This window comes from Marmota marmota, unplaced genomic scaffold (genome assembly GCF_001458135.2).
Source record: "Marmota marmota marmota unplaced genomic scaffold, marMar, whole genome shotgun sequence".
Classification (NCBI taxonomy): domain Eukaryota; kingdom Metazoa; phylum Chordata; class Mammalia; order Rodentia; family Sciuridae; genus Marmota; species Marmota marmota.
The window spans coordinates 13600124-13617914 of record NW_026000101.1 but is presented as its reverse complement, the minus strand read 5'-3'; the positions used below and the strand labels follow the sequence as shown (position 1 = coordinate 13617914).

Sequence of the window (17791 nt, the reverse complement as noted above, 5' to 3'; positions counted from 1 at the left end):
TGGAATTACTAGATTTGGGGATGAACAGGGAAATTTTTTTTTCTTCTGCACTGTGGAAAACACTGCAGCTGCACATGCTGCAGGTCCCTGCCAAATTCCTGAGGGGGACTCGACGGTGGGCATGTAGATTAAACTATCAGCTACATATGGCTTCCAAAGGATCCCGTGTGCTTGGGAGAGAATCTAGGTCATTGTTTTATCACAAGCCACAGGCCTGTAAATACACACATATATGTGCATGGACATACATTTGCAAACACATGTAAACATACATAATTCCTGTGTTCTTCATACATTTGCACTAAAAGTCTGCTACAGTCATCTGCAGTTGATCCATCTCCATGGTCATTAACAGCACAATATCCTAAGACTTTTGAACCTCAAGAGATTTTCAAACTGGCCTCTACCCTATATTAGGCAACCTCCTACATATTTTTTCTACATATTCAAGATTAAATTATATAATATGTTAATCTAGACTCTAGCCAGCAGGGATTCAACAAAGAGTTGAGATATTGAGAAGAAAGAGAATTGGAGCAGCAGCTCAGTCAGGCTCAGAAAACCAAGGCCTATCTGGGAGCAGAACATACTCAGGGCCCCTCTGACATCCTATTCTCCCTTCCCTGCCCAGGTCATTTCTAAATGGGAATCAGGGTCCATCTAAGAGAGAATGGAACAGAAAAGGCAAGAACATTAATACTGGTTGAGAGCCCACCTGTTCCAGGAACTGGGCTTAATTCTCATGATGGCCTTATGACGTCAGCGATAATAGACCCATTGCACAAAGAAGCAAACTGAGATCCAAGACCATGGCTTACTGTTTAAAGTCTCTGACTAGAGGGGACCAAGACCCAATTAAAGCCCAGGCCTTTGGCAGTTGATCTTTTTCCCCCTAAATCTTCTTTTTAAATTTTTTTAAAAACTGAGGCCTAAAGTAATGTATATCTACTATAGAAAATCTGGAAAAGAGAAATAAGTGAAAAAAATTCCATCCACAAACACTGTTAAAATTTTGGAGTATATGCTCCTATTTTTTTTAACATATTTTGAAATTTTTATCAAATGTAAGGGCTTACCATACAAAGCTCTTTGTAACCTACTCCCTTTTTAACCAACTAAGCTAAATGTTATAAATGATCTTCTATTTCATTAGATATTGTCCTATAATAATTATTTTTAATGGCTGCAAACAAGTCCACTGAACAGATGTATCAAAATTTATTTAGTCAAGCCCAACCACTGGACATTTAGTGTATTTTTGGTTTCTCCTCAGCCCACCATGGCAAGCCATGTGACCGTGACACTGATTGACTATGTCTCTGCTCATGTCACTGTCGCTTCCTGTCTCAAAAAGAAAAGAAAACAGAACAAAACCAAAAATGGACTGGGAATGTAGCTCAGTGGTAAAGTGCCCCTGGGTTCAATCCCTAGCAACACACATACACACACACACACACACACACACATACACACACGCACGCAAAAAAGCAGGGCTGAGAATATAACTGATGCTCTATGGGTTTGACCCCCCAGTAGCACAGAAAGAAAAACAAAAAGGAAAAGAAAAAAAGAAATTAATGCTGAAGCATGCAGATGGGATGGAGTCTTACTCTCTTTGTGTTCTTAGTATGAACATAGAGCTTGGCACAAGCCAGACCTCCCTGAAAGATGATTTGCACTGTAAATGTCCGTTTCTTCTGTTGTTTAAGCCAAAATAAATAAATAAGTAAAACAAATCAATAAACAAATTGACATGTCCAAGGCATGGCTTGCTTTCTTCTTCTACCAGGGACCCTTCAATCATCTACAACCTTCACAGTTTATTAGGTCCCTTTCCTAATCCATCTTATGAGCATCCCATGGAGGGACCCATGGTCACCTGTGTCACTTTGCACAAGAGAATGCAAAGACTAGACTTCCCTGAGGTCACCAGCTGCCAAGATGTTGGGGACAGCACGCAAACGAAGGTCTATGGACTCCACGTCCAGTGCTTTGTGTACCACACCAAGTGGCCCCTCCTGACAAGGTAACTGAGCCATGCAAATGAGATAACGTCACTTGGGTTTTGCCTGGCATGTCGGTGAAATACTTTCCGAACCATTTTTGCAACTGAAACATGTTTCAAAGGAAGGAAACGAGTTCATCACAGTAATCAAGTCTGTCACAGAGGATGTGTGATGATGTTTGAAAAATAATCCTATGAACATCTGAACTGACAACGCTGAAGCATCTCGAGGCTAAATCTGCTAATAACAGTCTTTAGCATTCAGGTCGGCACTCACATGGGCTGGTGCGATCCGTTGCACAGCAGAAAGGCCCTAACAAGGAACTTCCTCAAAGAGCGATAGGGTAGAGGACAGATTTTAATGAGGCCCAACCCCTGAAAAGGTGAAGTGTGAGTGAAGAACAAAGGCACTCGATGGAACTCCTGTTCTTGAGTCAGATGATAAGATGGGGCCTCAAGTTGAAAAATGCCATAAAAACTACCAAGAGGTCAGGATTTGCACAGGAAAGGAATCCAAACATCAAGGCTGTGGCCTCTGATCAGAATGAGGCAGACCCCTGAGATACCTCTCCTAGGCTTCACTAACCTACTCAGTCCCCACCCATCTGCCTAGCTCATCCACCCATTCTTCTATATCTATACACCCACCTGCCTGTGGACAGATGGTGCCTATGGACACACCATCTAGCCACCTATCAATCCATCCCTCCACCTAATCATCCATCCACCTACCCACATAACAATCAATTCACCCACATGCTTATCCATCTGTCTGTCCATCCACCTATCCATCCACATACCCACACATCCACCCATCCATTCACCCATCCACTCAGACATCCAAGTATCTACTTACATGCCCTCCTGTGTCCCCCTCCACTTTTCCACCCCTTCATCGAATGATCCAGCCAGTCTTTCCTGTATGTCTACTCTGTGTAAAGCCCTGAGGAGATGTGGAGTGGAAGGGGCCAGGGATGGTGATAATATATCTCTGATGCATCTGCTCATTTACCATCAGCTGAGACTCAGATATAGTCCGGACCATGTTCCAGCAGCTGACTCCAGAGAGGTGAGTCTCAGCAAGACCCTACCCTGGAGGAGTGGGGAACAGAAGCCTCTGCTGTAAAGCTAACCAATTACTTGAAGTCACAATGATTGCCAGAGAGCTAATGTAAGGAGCTCTACACTGCATTGCTGGGGTCCCAGGGCTATGTTCCTAAGGCCACCACAGCACGCTTCTCCTGCAGCATCTGGGCTCCTCTGTGTCTAATGGACGTCCACCTCCTGGCCTAGGACCATTTTTTATTATTGAAATCATTGGAATGAGGTGAAAGGGCATTAAACAAAAAGGCTATTAACACTACCACGAAAACCTCCCAGGTAAAAGCCCCAGACTATTCGCTGCTTGGGTAACTATACAGTTGCCCAGGAAATCAATGCTGTGCTGTTGATGGTCTCGCCCATTCTCCCGCCAACTCTTTTCTGATTCTGTGAGTCTTAACCCTTCATGGGGCTGACCACAGTGGCTTTCAAGCTAAAGCGAAGACGGTGCAAAGGAGATTACCATCCTCCACGCCTCCACCATATGGGCGCCACCTTTCCTGCACCCATACACCATCTGACATGTTTACTGAATATCCTCCTTTAAAACACTAGCAGAGAAACTTTATCCTACTGCCGTAAAGGGAGAGTTATGTTTTTGCAGTACACGTTAAAGTAAACAAATCTCTGTTAAAATACAGAGTGTGGATTTGGGTGCTGGCTAAGAGGTCCCCTGCCTGTGCATCTGCGTCAGGGGGGTGGGCCCTACCTCCTGGCCTTCTGGGGAGCCTGACCAGGTGAGCAGAACTGAGGGCTCACACACGGGCTCCACATTAAGATTTTGCTTCCTCTTGGGTCCTGTGCATATTTGCTTCCTAATTTTTAAATCAGAGGGATGGTTAGCAATGTCTTACAAGGAGCACTTTGGGGAGGGGGAGGAAGAGGGGGAGGGAAGTAAATGTAATGCTAATGCTAATGTCAACGTTAAAGGAGGGGCAATATTATTGGGCTTCTGTGTACAATCCCTTCTGAAAAACAAGTTTGAAAGCCACTGGAATACACTGATAAACAGCTTTATCAACAAGGAATGTGAAGACCCATAAATTGCATATTTAGGAGCATGGGTAGGTGCCTGTGTTCATGAGCATGTGAATGTGGGAATGTGAATTACTGGAGATGGCAGGAGCTGTTAAGTTCAATCGAAGCAGTGGTGTGGGACCCACCAACTCCAGAATATTCTGGAAATTAGTTATAAGGGCTTGAGGGTCTAAGAAGACCAAGAAGCCAGTATCCAAATACATTGTTCTTTAAATGCATTTGTCCTTGCACTAATTTAGCACATACTATGCCCCAGCCACCTAACATGCATAAATGCCTTTAATCTTCACAACCTTTTAAGGTAGGCCCTATTGTTATCTATAGGGAGTCCTCAGGGGCTGTGCCCACCTCCCCTCCTAGGGCAAAAGCAACATCCTCCAGTGCCTCAGAGTCTCAACTGGGAATTACCCTCTGCCAAGAGGAAACTGCCTTGCCCAAGGACATACTCCATCCCAGGGCCCCGCCAGAGCAGCAATGGCTGACCTGAGAACCCTGAGATCCAGCCCCTGTCCACCCTAGCTCCACGGTTCCCTGTAGCTCAGCTGCAACCACACCACGGACAGCTTCTCCATCTACTCTGTCCTGCCACCATCACCCCCTTATAGGTATATTTCCAGAGCACACTCTCTGACAAACTACAGTGTCCTGTTTCAGCACAATCCCTGTTTCACAGACAAGGAAGCAGATGCGGAGATCAAGTTCTTGTGCAAGTTGACCCAGTGAGCAGGTGGAACTAGTTGGGGACCCAGGAGGCCTGTCTCCAGAGCCCATTTTCTCAACAACTCCACACCACTTAGAAGACAAAGGACTCCCCTGCAGTCCCTCCCTCACTGTGACCCTCTTCCCCATCCACAAGGCACAGTGTCCTCTCTAGGCTGCAGGTCTTCACTTGCAAATAACTGGTTTATGCAGGAACTGTGTGTAGTTTCAAAAAGAAGACAGACATGGGGGTGGGTGAGGGACCAATGAGGGTTGGTAATTCCACGAGAAAATGGATCTTCCAAGCTTCCTTCCTCTCCTCACACAGGGGCTGGCCATCAGCCAGGCGGGACCAGAGTGCCACATGGAGTGTGAACGAGTGACCTCCGTATCAGTGCACGCAGGCGGAGCTGGCATCCATTAGGGCTCAAAGCGTGCATCTTGTCGGCTGGAATCTATGTCAACCGTCTTCCCCTGATCTTAGAAACTTCCTTCCTGCTTAGCAAGCCGGCTGGCTAACACACCTTGACGTGTGCACCAAGGGGGATTCTGGCTTCACACAGAGAGAAATGTGAATGTGCAGGACATACCCTGGTGCTCTTCCAGCTCATCTGCATCTAGGATCTCATCTCAGTATTTTCCTCAACAGCGGGATATCACAAATGCTTATTTACTTAAAATATTTGCTCACTATAGTTTCAACCCTTTCAAACATATATTCTCAGGTTTCTGCAGGCAAAGGCAGGCAAATTTTTGCTAGGCTACTATTTGGTCAGAGGTAGCTTGCAAATATCTGGATTTTCCTATGAAATCAAGATAGAAAGCTACTTACGATATCCTTAAAAATATTAGAAAATTAAAAATATAGCTTATACTTATAAAAAATCAGCTCTCCCATAAGAAGTAGTAACTTTAAAATGATCCTGCCTAATTGGGGTTATTATTGAATTGGTAAATAGTTTCAGTTTAGGATGATAGAAAGTTCTAGAGATGGGTGGTGGTGATGGTCACAGGACAGTGAAAATGTAATTAATGTCACTGAATCATGAACCTATAAATGGCCAAAATGATATATTTGTGTTATGCATGGTCTGTCATGTTTTTTTTTTTTTAAATGACAAGATTTTAAAGAGTGAGAACCTTGGCTGGGGACATAACTCAGTAGTAGAGAGCTTTCCTAACATGTGGGAGGCCCTGAGTTCAATGCCCAGTACCACCAAAAATAAATAAGCAAATAAATAAAGATGAAAATCCTAGCCATAGAAAAATCTTAATAATGTGATAGAAGAAAATACATAGCAAAGGAATTTCTAAAAAGTCACATCTGAGTGAAGACCCCATGAGTTTGTCTGAATGATGGGTTATGGGTGACTTTGATGTCTTTTTTTTGGGGGGGGGGTGCCAGGGATTGAACTCAGGGGGCACTCGACCACTGAGCCACATCCTTAGCCCTATTTTATTTAGAGACAGGGTCTCACCGAGTTACTTAGCTCCTCGCTTTGGTGAGGCTGGCTTTGAACTCTCGATCCTCCTGCCTCAGCCTCCTGAGGCACTGGGATTATAGGCATGTGTCATTGAACCCAGGGGTGCTTAACACTGAGCCACATCTCCAGCCCTTTTTACTTTTTATTTAGAGACAGGGTCTTACTAAGTTGCTGACTCTGGCTTTGAACATGTGATCCTCCTGCCTCAGCCTCCCAACAATCCTATAACTGGCATTATAGGTATGTACACCGCATCCGGCTTTGATGTCTTTTGATACTTGTCTGTACTTTCTATGTTTTCTACAATGGTATATTGTTCTTGCAATGTAAAAAAAAAAATGTATAGGTTATTTAAAAATATATGAATAAATAAAACCATGTAACTTGAGGTTGGAAAACACCCTCCCTGCCTGAGAGGGAAGAGGCGAGTGAAGCCTGAGGAGCTTCCCCCAGGAATGGCCATGCTGTGGCCCTGCCGGGAGCCACGCTTACGGAAGCCCGCTGGTCTACAGCAAGGGGCCAGTGTCCTGGCTTCGGCCTCACCTCTTCCTCAGCAGGTTCCCAAAGCCCACAGTTTCCTCGCCTGGAAAGGGAGAGGGTGGGGGCCTCTAGCCCTCCTGGGCCGGGAGCGAGCTTTCATTGGCGCAGGACAGTGGTTAAGAGTGAAGAGTGAGCCAGGCACGGCGGTGCACGCTTATAATCCCAGCAGCTCAGAAGGCAGAGGCAGGAGGATCACAAGTTCAAAGCCAGCCTCAGTAACTTAGTGAGGCCCTAAGCAACCTGTCTCAAAATAACAAAACCAAAAGGTCTGGGGAGGGGGCTCAGTGGTTGAGCACCCTGGGTTCAATCTCTGCTACAAAAACAAAAGAAAAAGAAAAGAATAAAGGGTGAAAGGAAGTCTGCTGGCATTCAGATCCCAGTTTCTTCACTTGGTGACATATTAAACCTTGGTTTTCTTACTTGCAAAGCACTGGTGGTCTCCACTTTGTGGGGCTATGTTAGTCCCTGGGCTGCCTTAACAAAGGACCACAAACTGGATGACCTAAGCAACAGAAATGTATTGCCTCACATTTCTGGAGACCAGGTGTCCAAAATCAATGTATAGGCAGGGCTGCTTCCTCCTGAGGGCTCTGGGGAAACTGCTTCTGTACCTGTCTCCTGCCACAAACGTTGGTCTCCTTGGACACCTCTGCCGCCTTCTTCACATGGCCTTCTCCCGGCTGGTGTATCAGGCTCCAAATTTCCCCTTTGTGTAAGGACACCCATTATAACATACTGCTCTACTTCAGGAAGACCTCGGCTTAACCAATTACATCTGCACCCACCCAATTTCCAAAGAAGGTCCATTCTGGGACACTGTGGGTTAGAAGTTCAACATATGAATTCTGGGGCAGGGGATACAACTCAAATCATAACAGTGGTCATTGTGAAGATTAAATGAGATAATCAGTTAAGAGCTTAACAGAGTACCCAGCGTTCAAAACTGCGAGCTATCCATACCATCATCACTTCTGTTGTTATAGTAATCGTTACTATGACCACCACATCCCCAGCTCTTCCTGGGGCTCATCCTCTTTGTTTCTCTCAGGCACCTGGTCAAAGTCTGCACTCAGGGCTTCTGTCCAAGTTCTCAGAGGGTGATAAACTCCCCTACCTGTTTTTCATTTAAAAACAAAAATAATAACAGCTATTTTTTTCCCCCTGACTTGTGGAAGTCAAACTAGCAAGCTTTAGAAGGCTAGGCATCAATTCAAACAAATTGCTAAGCCACATTATTTTGATCTTTCAAATTTATCTGACAGCAGAAGGAGGAGATTCTCCTTCTGCAGTATTGGTGACTGTGTTTGAGTGGGTGGGGGAGGGGCAGCCGCGCAATGCCCAGGAATGCAAGAATTGGAGACTGAGCCACTGCATTAGAGTGAGAAGACCTGAGACGTTGGGACCCGGTTTACCAGTTCAGCACAACTGGACCCCAACACAGCCATGTCACCTCTCTGCACTGCGATCACCTAATTCATTCAGTGAATACATAAGAATTCCATAGACTAAGAGCCAGGTCTTATTCAAGACATCAGGTACACAGAGACAATTACCGGTGCCACAGGAGGCTCACAGGATCACTGTCCAGTGTCCAGGGCCAACAGACACACAAATGATCAATTCAGAGCAGAAAACACAGTAAACTCCACTATTGATAAGGGGACATTGGTCCTGCCCGCCCTCCAAAGCATCTCACCTGCGTTCCTTGGGGACAAAGCTGTACATCTCGTTCCTCCTGCCTGGCCTAGGTCTGGTTTGTTGGGGGAGCTGGGAATGCTGAATTATCAAAATATCTTAAATAGTTCAAAACAGGGGCTTGAGTAGCCTTCAATCAACTCCCATTTACTACCTGAGGAGTCTGGGGCAAATTATTTATTTATCTTTGCTCAGTCTATTTTCTTTAATCTATGACAGAATCATTAATTATTGAAACTGCTTGTCTATTTAACTAATATTTATCAGGCACATACTGTGTCCCAGGTACCCTGTTCTAAGCCTTGAAGATACAGAAGAAAATAAAACTGACAATAAATAAGTGAAATATGCTGGATGTCAGACAAGTGTAGCCACGGAGTGGAAGGATGAAGGGTGGGAGTGAGCAGATGGGGAGGAGTCAGGAAAGTCCTCACTGAGTGGAGGACAGGAGGGCAGAGACGGGGCTCAAGGGATGGGGACCAGATGTAGCCCACCAAGAGGAGCACTCTGGGACCTATGCACCGGTCAACACGTGGCTGACCTGAGCATCACAGGCCACGGTGACATATGTAAAGTGCTGAGGGTGCTGCCTGGCATACAGTAGGAGCTCATTACTCGACTGCTATTGTTAGCATGTGATTGAACGGAGGAGGGGAGACAGTGGATAGCAGGGTAGTCACACACCAAGGATGCGATTATTATCCTTATTGTTTATTACTAGTAATTACCTCTTGGAAGAGCTCCCGACAGTCTGAAGTCAAGGGGGGCCCATCAGCAGCTCCTCCTCCCCTCAGGCCTGGGATTTGAACCCCAGAGAGATGCTGATGGGAGACATGAGAGGATGGGGGAGGGAAAGGATGGGTTTCTCTGCTATTTCAGGAAGGATTCAGCAAGAGACCCCAGACCCCCAACACACACACACACACACACACACGCACACACACACACACACACACGAACGACTCCATGAATGAAGTGATACCCAGAATCACATCAAGAATTTGGGAATCAGGCTGGGGATGTGGCTCAAGAGGTAGCGCGCTCGCCTGGCATGCGTGCGGCCCGGGTTCGATCCTCAGCACCACATGAAAACAAAGATGTTGTGTCCGCCGAAAACTAAAAAATAATAAATATTAAATTAAAAAAAAAAAAAAAAGAATTTGGGAATCAATCGCTTTTAGCAGTTTCGAGAATTCCAGGTCCTGACGACCGTTTATGGTCACCTCTCATCAGGGGAAGGGTTGAAAATGGCTTTTGAGTTGAGAGGAGCCTGGAAGACAACAGTGATGAAGAGCCTGGTGGAGTCTCCCAGTCGCATATGGATTCACTCCCAGCAGGCGGCCTCAAGGTGACCAGAGACAATGGAATTTTGCAGGTGCAAAGCCCCAGGTGAGTTGCTGTAGGGGTCAGAGAAATGGAGCGTGGTGGCACCTGCTTATTTGGGAGATGCTAACTCACTTCAGGAGGCTGGCAACAACAGGAGGGGTGCCAGGGACGTGTGCAGAGCAGGAGGGAGGAGAGTTCAGAAAGCTTTTACCCAGGGTCGGAAGGTTCAGGTCCAAATTCAACACAAGGTAACAATTAGGTTCTAGTAAAAATTTCCTCTTGAAAATACTTAAATTTTCCATGGAAACTAACATGGAGTCTCCCAGAAGTATGTGGGGTTCATAAGGGACATGTCTTCAGGAGGAACCTATGGGAGGTGCAGAAAAAGGTGCAGCCCAAGCTGGGAAGTGGGAAGCTCCATCAGTTTTGGCTGATTCTTGGGGAGCCTGCAGGTTCAAAGGCCCTGAGACCACATGTCAGTCCTTCTGTAGACCATGAGAGTGGCTAACTGGCAGGTCCCTTCAAGGACATGGCTTAGGCAAGACCACAACTGTGAGCCAGTAGTGGGTACACCTGCAGCAGCTGGGGGATGGAAGAACCAGCCAAACCCCTAAAAGAGGGTGCCAGGAGATCTGGATGGGGTGCCAACAGTAGCAGTCTTTGTGTCTAATTCTCAGTGGCCCTTCTTAGGGAGGCTGGAACTTGACTGGCATTGAGCCAGACAGGAGGGAGTTCTGTGAGCAGATGCCTGCCACCTCTAGGGTGACTTTCAAATCCCTAGAGTGGATGGCAGCAGGCAGAGAGCTCCAAAGCGTGTCTGCTTGCAGGCACTCCACTTGGCTCTGTTTTGATGTTAACCGCTATCACCCTAGTGCAGGTTAGGAGGTTTGTTTATTGTTGATAAAATTAAATGAGGTCACATATGGGAACAGACTGGCACCTAGTAAGAATGTGATGCTTGGTCACTGGATTCCATGCTGCATATTGCTGGACTGGAGCCTTGGAAACTCTGTTCCTTGAAAAATCCCCATCATAGGAGCAGCGGTGATGATAATAACTTTAATAATGGCATGAAGTCCTTGGATGCTAAACACTACTGCTATTTCTCACACAGACCCTTTAAAGTAGAATATATTTCCCTCTGCTCTGCAGATGAGGAAACTGAGGCAAAGAACTTCCCTGAGATCACACAGCTCTAAGAGGTTGTGGCTTTTTTTTTTTTTCTTTTTGCAATTCCTGTTCCAGCTCATCATGGCTATGCTGGGCAACAGTGCATTTCAATCTGTGTTTGAGGGGGGACTGGTTAGCCAGAGGACAGAGGAAGAGAGACAGGGTTCTCAAGGCAGTGCCTTAGTGGAGTTTGTGTATGTGTGGGTATGATGCAATCCCACTGTGACCCTCTGGGTTTTTGGTGTGGTGGGGACAAGGGAAGGACAGAGGAAATTCTGGAAAGGGTTTGCTGTTGATCGTAGGCAATGGCCAAACAGAGGCTCATGAGAGTGGGACCTTGCAGTGGGAAATCGTGACGCTGGGAGCCAGCCCAAGGTCACCTTATTTTCTAGGACACATCACAATCAGCCTATTGCAGAGCTTCAGGCAAGTTCTCCAGGCACAGCCTGGAGTGCAAGGTCAGGAAACATGGTCATGACATGCCAATGGAGGGGTCAGGAAGGGACGGTGCCCAGCCCAGCAGGGCTCAAATCCCGGATTGGTGGTATTTATCCACTTTTGGATAGAGCTCCTAGTGCTGTTTCTCGTCTCACTCAAATTCAACTCCCAAAGAATCCAACAGCTAAACGATGATGTCAATATAAGACACAAACATGCGGATGTGGGAAGCCTGAAAGGTAACTTCAGTCCTGAAGGGTCAACCCAAAACCCCTCAAGGTCAGACAGACAGGAGAAGAGGGCCAGCTCTCCAGGATGATGTGGAACCGTTTGTGTGTGCATATGTGCACACATGCATGTGTCCTGGCACGCGCGCAAAGTTCTCTGGATCAATATATACACAATTGCAGACTCCCAGCAAGGCCAGGCAATGGTGGGGGTGCTCTGAACAGAGTTGGAGGGGCAGCTTTGGAACACCCTTGGGATGAGGAACCTGCTGGCTTCCTCTGGCTACCTACCTTACTTGAAGTCCTTGAAATTCCAACAACTGACTTGATAAGGTTTTCTTTTTAGGGAAAATGTTGGTAGGGGTGTGGGTGCTGAGTGTGGACTGTACTTATGTCTTGGTAGAGATTTACCCAGGATTGAACTCAGGGGCACTTAACCACTGAGCCACATCCCAACCCATTTTTGTATTTTATTTAGAGACAGAGTCTTGCTGAGTTTCGTAGGGCCTCAGTAAGTAATGACAGGGTCATTAATTATTGAAACTGCTTGTCCATTAAACCAATATTTATCAGGTACATACTGTGTCCCAGGTACCCTGTTGTAAGCCTTAAAGATATAGAAAAAAATAAACCTGACAATAATAAGTGACATACACTGAGGCTGACTTTGAACTTGCAATCCTCCTGCCTCAGCTTCCCAAGCCTATGGGATCACAGGTGTTTGCCACCATGCCTGGCTGAGTTTTTTTTTTTTTTTTTAATTTTAAGTCTTGTATGAAAACCTTAAGAGTTGCACTGGCCAAGGCTAGATTCCTCTTCACTAGCAACAAAAGCAAATAGATCAATAAACTCTGCAATTGCCATCAGCCTCACCTCCTTGGTGAGATCGGTTTGAAGATAACAGCCAACAGGGGTGATTGCCCGGAGCTTGAGGGCCAGCCTCTCCTGACAGATGTGGTGCTGGAAGGTCCAGACCTACAGCTGGCTGAGAAGCTGAGCAGAGAGGATGAAGGATGGGTCTATTACTTGGAGGAACTTTGGGTCACTCCCTTTCAAGCTATGATGGCTTCCCTATGGAGCCTGGGAGTGAGAGGCAATCTCAGCAAAATAGTTTAGTCCCAAGCAAACCCCGTTTTCACAGTGGAAGTTTTCCCGAGGAGCTTCTTTCCATTTCTCTGTATCCAGATGCTCTTGGAAGCCTCACAGCCCCACCCAAACCGGGGTTCGAAGCCTGAGGGGCTCTCTGGGAAAATGCTCACATGCATCACATTGTCAAAATAGGGCAAACCGAGATTCTGTTGTTTTAGCTGGTGTAGACACCACCAACTAAAAGTGATGTCCTTTTAAAAGACTGAGAAGAAGAAACCTTTACCAAAGGGGGTGTACTATGTTTAGGGCCGTATCATCTCAGTCTGACATACCCCAAGGAATTGTCCACGTTGAGACCTGGGAGACCATGCTTGTTTTCACAGCCTGGAAACTGGGAACAAATAAACACTCTTTACCTGAAAAAATTAAGGCTTTGATCTTGACCTGAATGCTCAGCAAATGTTCCCAGGCATGTTTTGAAGAATCCTGGTCTCCTGTCAATGAATTTAGTGCATCTTTGTAAGGAAAGCCAAGTTAGAAGAATCTGTTCAGCCCTATTGTACACTGACATGTTGGAAGTGGGGATAGGGGACCTGGCACTGCAGCACTGCCCCCAGCACATGGCACAGGGTGAGTGCCCACAGAATGGGAACCTTGCAATTATTGGTGCGTTGAGTTTTGCTTCCTGAACTCCAGGAAAATGGATGACTGCTCCTTGGTATTTACTGCCCTAAGCAAAACACAATCTTCCCTCCAGGGGCCTGGAACAGACCTTGCAAATTGCCCAGCAATTATTCTTCTACTTGTCTACCACCCCACTGGATGGGGAGTACTCTTGCAGGTGGAGACCATGCCAGACCATGGTCCGTCTATACTACACACACCTGGCACAGAGTAGATAAAGGGGTGAATGAATGTAGGAACAAATATATTGCTGATAGGGTTAAAACCAAAAAGTATGTATATGTGTGTGTGTAGCCCAGCAATTCTCAAGGTTACTGAGAATCTCCCAGACTGCTTGTTAATATGTCAATTCCTACGTCTTACTGAAAGACTAGAGAATCAGAAATTCTTCAGTGGGGACCCAGGCTACCTCTGAGCTACCTCCTTAGCCCTTTTTAAAAATTAAAAAAAAAATTTTTAGTTGTAGGTGGACAAAATACCTTTATCTTATTTATTTTTATGTCGTGCTGAGGATTGAAGAGACTTAGGGTCTTTTAAGTTGTAGAGACTGGCCTCCAACTGGGAATCCTCCTGTCTGAGCCTCCCAAGTCACTGAGATTGCAGGCATGGGCCACACCATGCTTATGTAGGGCACCTGGATTTTAATGAAACTCCCTGGGAGATTCTCAAGGATACAGACTTTGGGATTACTGCCCTAGATGAACTCTGCAGAGCTTGTTTCTAAGCCCTTATCACTTTCAGAAAATGGATTCTCAGAGTGTTCTGAGCTTTTAAGACTTAAATAGTCAATTCCAACCTGAGTTTCCCAGTTGCCTGTTTGATAGAAGAGGGAAAGAAGCATCTGAGATTTCTAGATCATGGTGGGGGTCAGGGACGTAATCACAGGACTGAACATCATAACAGCACACTCAGGAAATCAGAAGTGGGCAGTGTCCCAAGGCTGTCGAAAGCCCATTTCCGGGTGTTGGAGAATAACTGGGAAGGGAGCCCCTAAGAAGAGAATACAGACCTGGGCCCCAATTTAAGCTGGCTCTTCAGCCCAGGATGCAGAAGAAATTTCTCCATCAACATGCCGACCAGGAAGCACAGGCCCAGCTCCCAGCAGACTATGCACGCTGGATCAATTGGAATTGAGTCACAGATATAATTAATTTAATGTGTTTAAACGATTTTCCATATAGTAAACATGTTGAATGAGGGTGACCCGGAAAAAAGTGTCTGCCTGAGAGTGAAAAGATGGAGGCCCCGTGTGCTGCATAATGAAAACCTTCAGCAAATGGCAAATGCTTCAATTTATTTCCTTCTCCTTGTTCCTTTCCTTTCTAACTCTTTGTTGATAGTTGAACTTGGCCTTCTGCGGTCTCCCTGGACCACAGAGACACATTTTATTTTGTCAGAAGAAGTTCTTTTTCCTGTGATCAGAAGACAATTTTAATGAAACCCATTGGCAACCAGGGCCAAGTACATATTAATATGTGACAAGGGGACAAGGAAACGAGGTGCAGACTGTCTTCCTTTGCAGCCCTCTCAACTTGAGGTCACAGTGGTGCAACCAGAGGGCTGTGGCGTGGAGCTGAGTAGAGCCCGATGGTGACCATGCTGGCTCTTCCGAACCATCTTGCCAGGTGACTTTGACAGAGTCATTTCCCCTCTCTGACCTCGGATACTCATCGATAACATGAGGGTGTTGAATCTGAGGATCTTTTAGGACAGCTTTCAGGTCTGATATTCCCTGAATTCTGAGTCACAAACTGGAACAGGTGTCAAGGAATTTCCCATTAAAAAGAAATTCATCTCCGAGCCCTGGAAAGCGCTTTCGGCAGTCCTTATCTAATTGCTCATCAACTGGGGATTATGTATTATTTGGCTTCGATGAAAGGGAGCGCTTACAAGTGGTTATAAATGGTCCCTGACGAAGCGACACAGGCACCCAGGCAAACGCTGACTTGGAAGATCATGAGAGACGGGCGAAACGGTCCCTAGATTCTGTAGCTGTCTATTCATCTACCCTGACTTGGGTTACTGTGAATTCATCCTACTAAATGGGAAGCCAAGTTTGAAAGAAGCATCCCACATCTTGAAACGGCCCTGCTCCAATGCTGCCCCTCTCAGAGCCTCAGCCCACGTGGGGCGGAGAAAGGATGGGCAGGTAATTTGCCTGGTGCTCTGCCCAGCCTTTCTGGGGGTTCTTGGAGGGCCACAAGATGGCCGTGGGGGAGAGGGACAGAACAGGTGGGGCTCTGGCTCCTCTGCTGCCTGATATGTTCCTCTTTTGTCTGTTTTATATACTGAGCTCCTGTGAGATTTTATAACAAGGGGTTCTGAGGATAAAAAGATTTTTTTTTAAACCCTAGACTGAGGCGAGCTGTTCAAGTTTCCAGCCTGAATCTAGGTTGTGCTATAAAAACACACTTGGCCAATAACTACATGGAGCCTTTACTTCTGCACCATGGGAGTGGACGCCCAGCACCTTTGGGTCCCTGCACCCAGGGGTTTTTGGAAATTCACTTCTTTTGTAGCAAAAACCAAAGCCTCCCCTGCAGCCAGAGCTCAAGCCTGATGGGAATCTGGGAGAGGCTGTTGAGCCCCAGGTGGGGGTTCCCACCCCCAGAGGCTGATTGGCTGGGATTGGAACCCAAGACAATGCATTTCTCACAGCCCCAGGTGACTGGCTGCATCTTGGGAGTGGTTGGCCTATGAGATCTCCGCCAGGCTCCTTAGCTTGTCCCTCCACAACTGGCCCCAACTTATCTTCCCAGTGTCTGACCCAGGGGACTATCCCCCCTGCCCGCCCCCACCTCTCTCCACTCATCATGTCCTGGTGGCCAGGCTGCCAGCATGTCCAGCTCCCACCCACCCATCAAGGCACAGTTTGACAGGCACCTCTTCCAGAAAGCCCTCCCTGACTTTTTCACCAAAATTCACAGAAAAGCCTCCCCGCTTGCATAGTTTCTTCCAAGGTACCAAGCCCCAGTCTCTACCTCCACCTGCTTTTTTTGGTACTGGGAATTGAACCCAAGGATACTCTACCACTGAGCCACCACTGACTTTATTATTCTTTTTTTTGGGGGGAGGGGGTACTGGGAATTGAACTCAGGGGCATTTGACCACTGAGCCACATCCCCAGCCCTATTTTATATTTTATTTAGAGACAGGGTCTCACTGAGTTGCTTAGAGCCTTGCTAAGTTGCTGAGGCTGGCTTTGAACTCTTGATCCTCCTGCCTCAGGCTCCTGAGCAGCTGGGATTATAGGCATGCACCACTGTACCCGGCTGATTTTTTTTACTCTGAGTTAGGGTCTCACTAAGTTTCTGAGACTGGCCTCCAACATGTGATCCTCCTGCCTCAGCCTCCTGGGGCACTGGGATTGCAGGTGTGTATCAGTGTTCCCAGCTGGTACTGAGCATTTTTAATCTCTCCATGTCAGTCTGTCCAGATCTTGTCCCTGTATCTGGACCACAGGCTCTGCAGTAGGGAGTACATCTTCCCTTGGTATCCACACCACTGGGTATTCCCAGCATCCCACAGAGCCTGTCCATCACAATAGCACAGCTGAGTACACCCATGCACAAATATAGACACTGAAGATATGCAACAATCAGCTCATCTTATCTGCTCCCTGAATACCCCAAGACAGACTCACTGACTCTCTAAATGACTCACAGGAGTCATGGAACACAGGACAGCACTTTAGTCCATCCAACCTTTTCTGCAGACAAATGTCCTCTATTTTCTGGGAGGAGAGTGAAGGGCAAATACATCATCAGGAGATATAAATGACTCCATTACCAGAAGGTAGTAACAATGCAGCAATTAAGAGCCAGACTCAGGTTCAAGTATCAGCTCTGCCTCTGATTAGCTGTAACTTAAATGCTCCAAGTTCCAGGCTCCTCATGTTTAAAAGGGATAATAACAAGACCTACTTCTATGGGGCATAAAGATGCCATGAGACCATTATTAACAGTAACCATGGCTGGCATTTCCTGGATACCAAGCACCACACACAACATATCCTTGAGTCTAATCTACATAGTATGGAGCACCTGATAAGCATTCAAGAAATATTAGCCATTATTAATGCTAATTTCCCAGCTTCCATGCAAGATATATATATATTAATTTTCTTAGCTTTATTTTATTTGCCTATTTTTTTTTTTTTGTGGTGCTGAGGATCAAACCCAATGTCTCACATGTGCTAGGCAAGAGGTCTACCTATGAGTCACAACCCCAGCCCCATTGCATACATTATTATTATTCCCACTCCTTAGATAAAAAACTGGAGGCCCAGATCCAAT

At 46.3% G+C, this 17791-nt stretch overlaps 1 protein-coding gene across 1 annotated transcript in view; it reads right to left on the bottom strand.

Moving 5' to 3' along the window:
• The window catches only part of Gabbr2 (gamma-aminobutyric acid type B receptor subunit 2), a 352128-nt gene that overhangs the window by 118316 nt on the left and 216021 nt on the right, over window positions 1-17791 (bottom strand). The gene's annotated exons all lie outside the window — the stretch shown is intronic.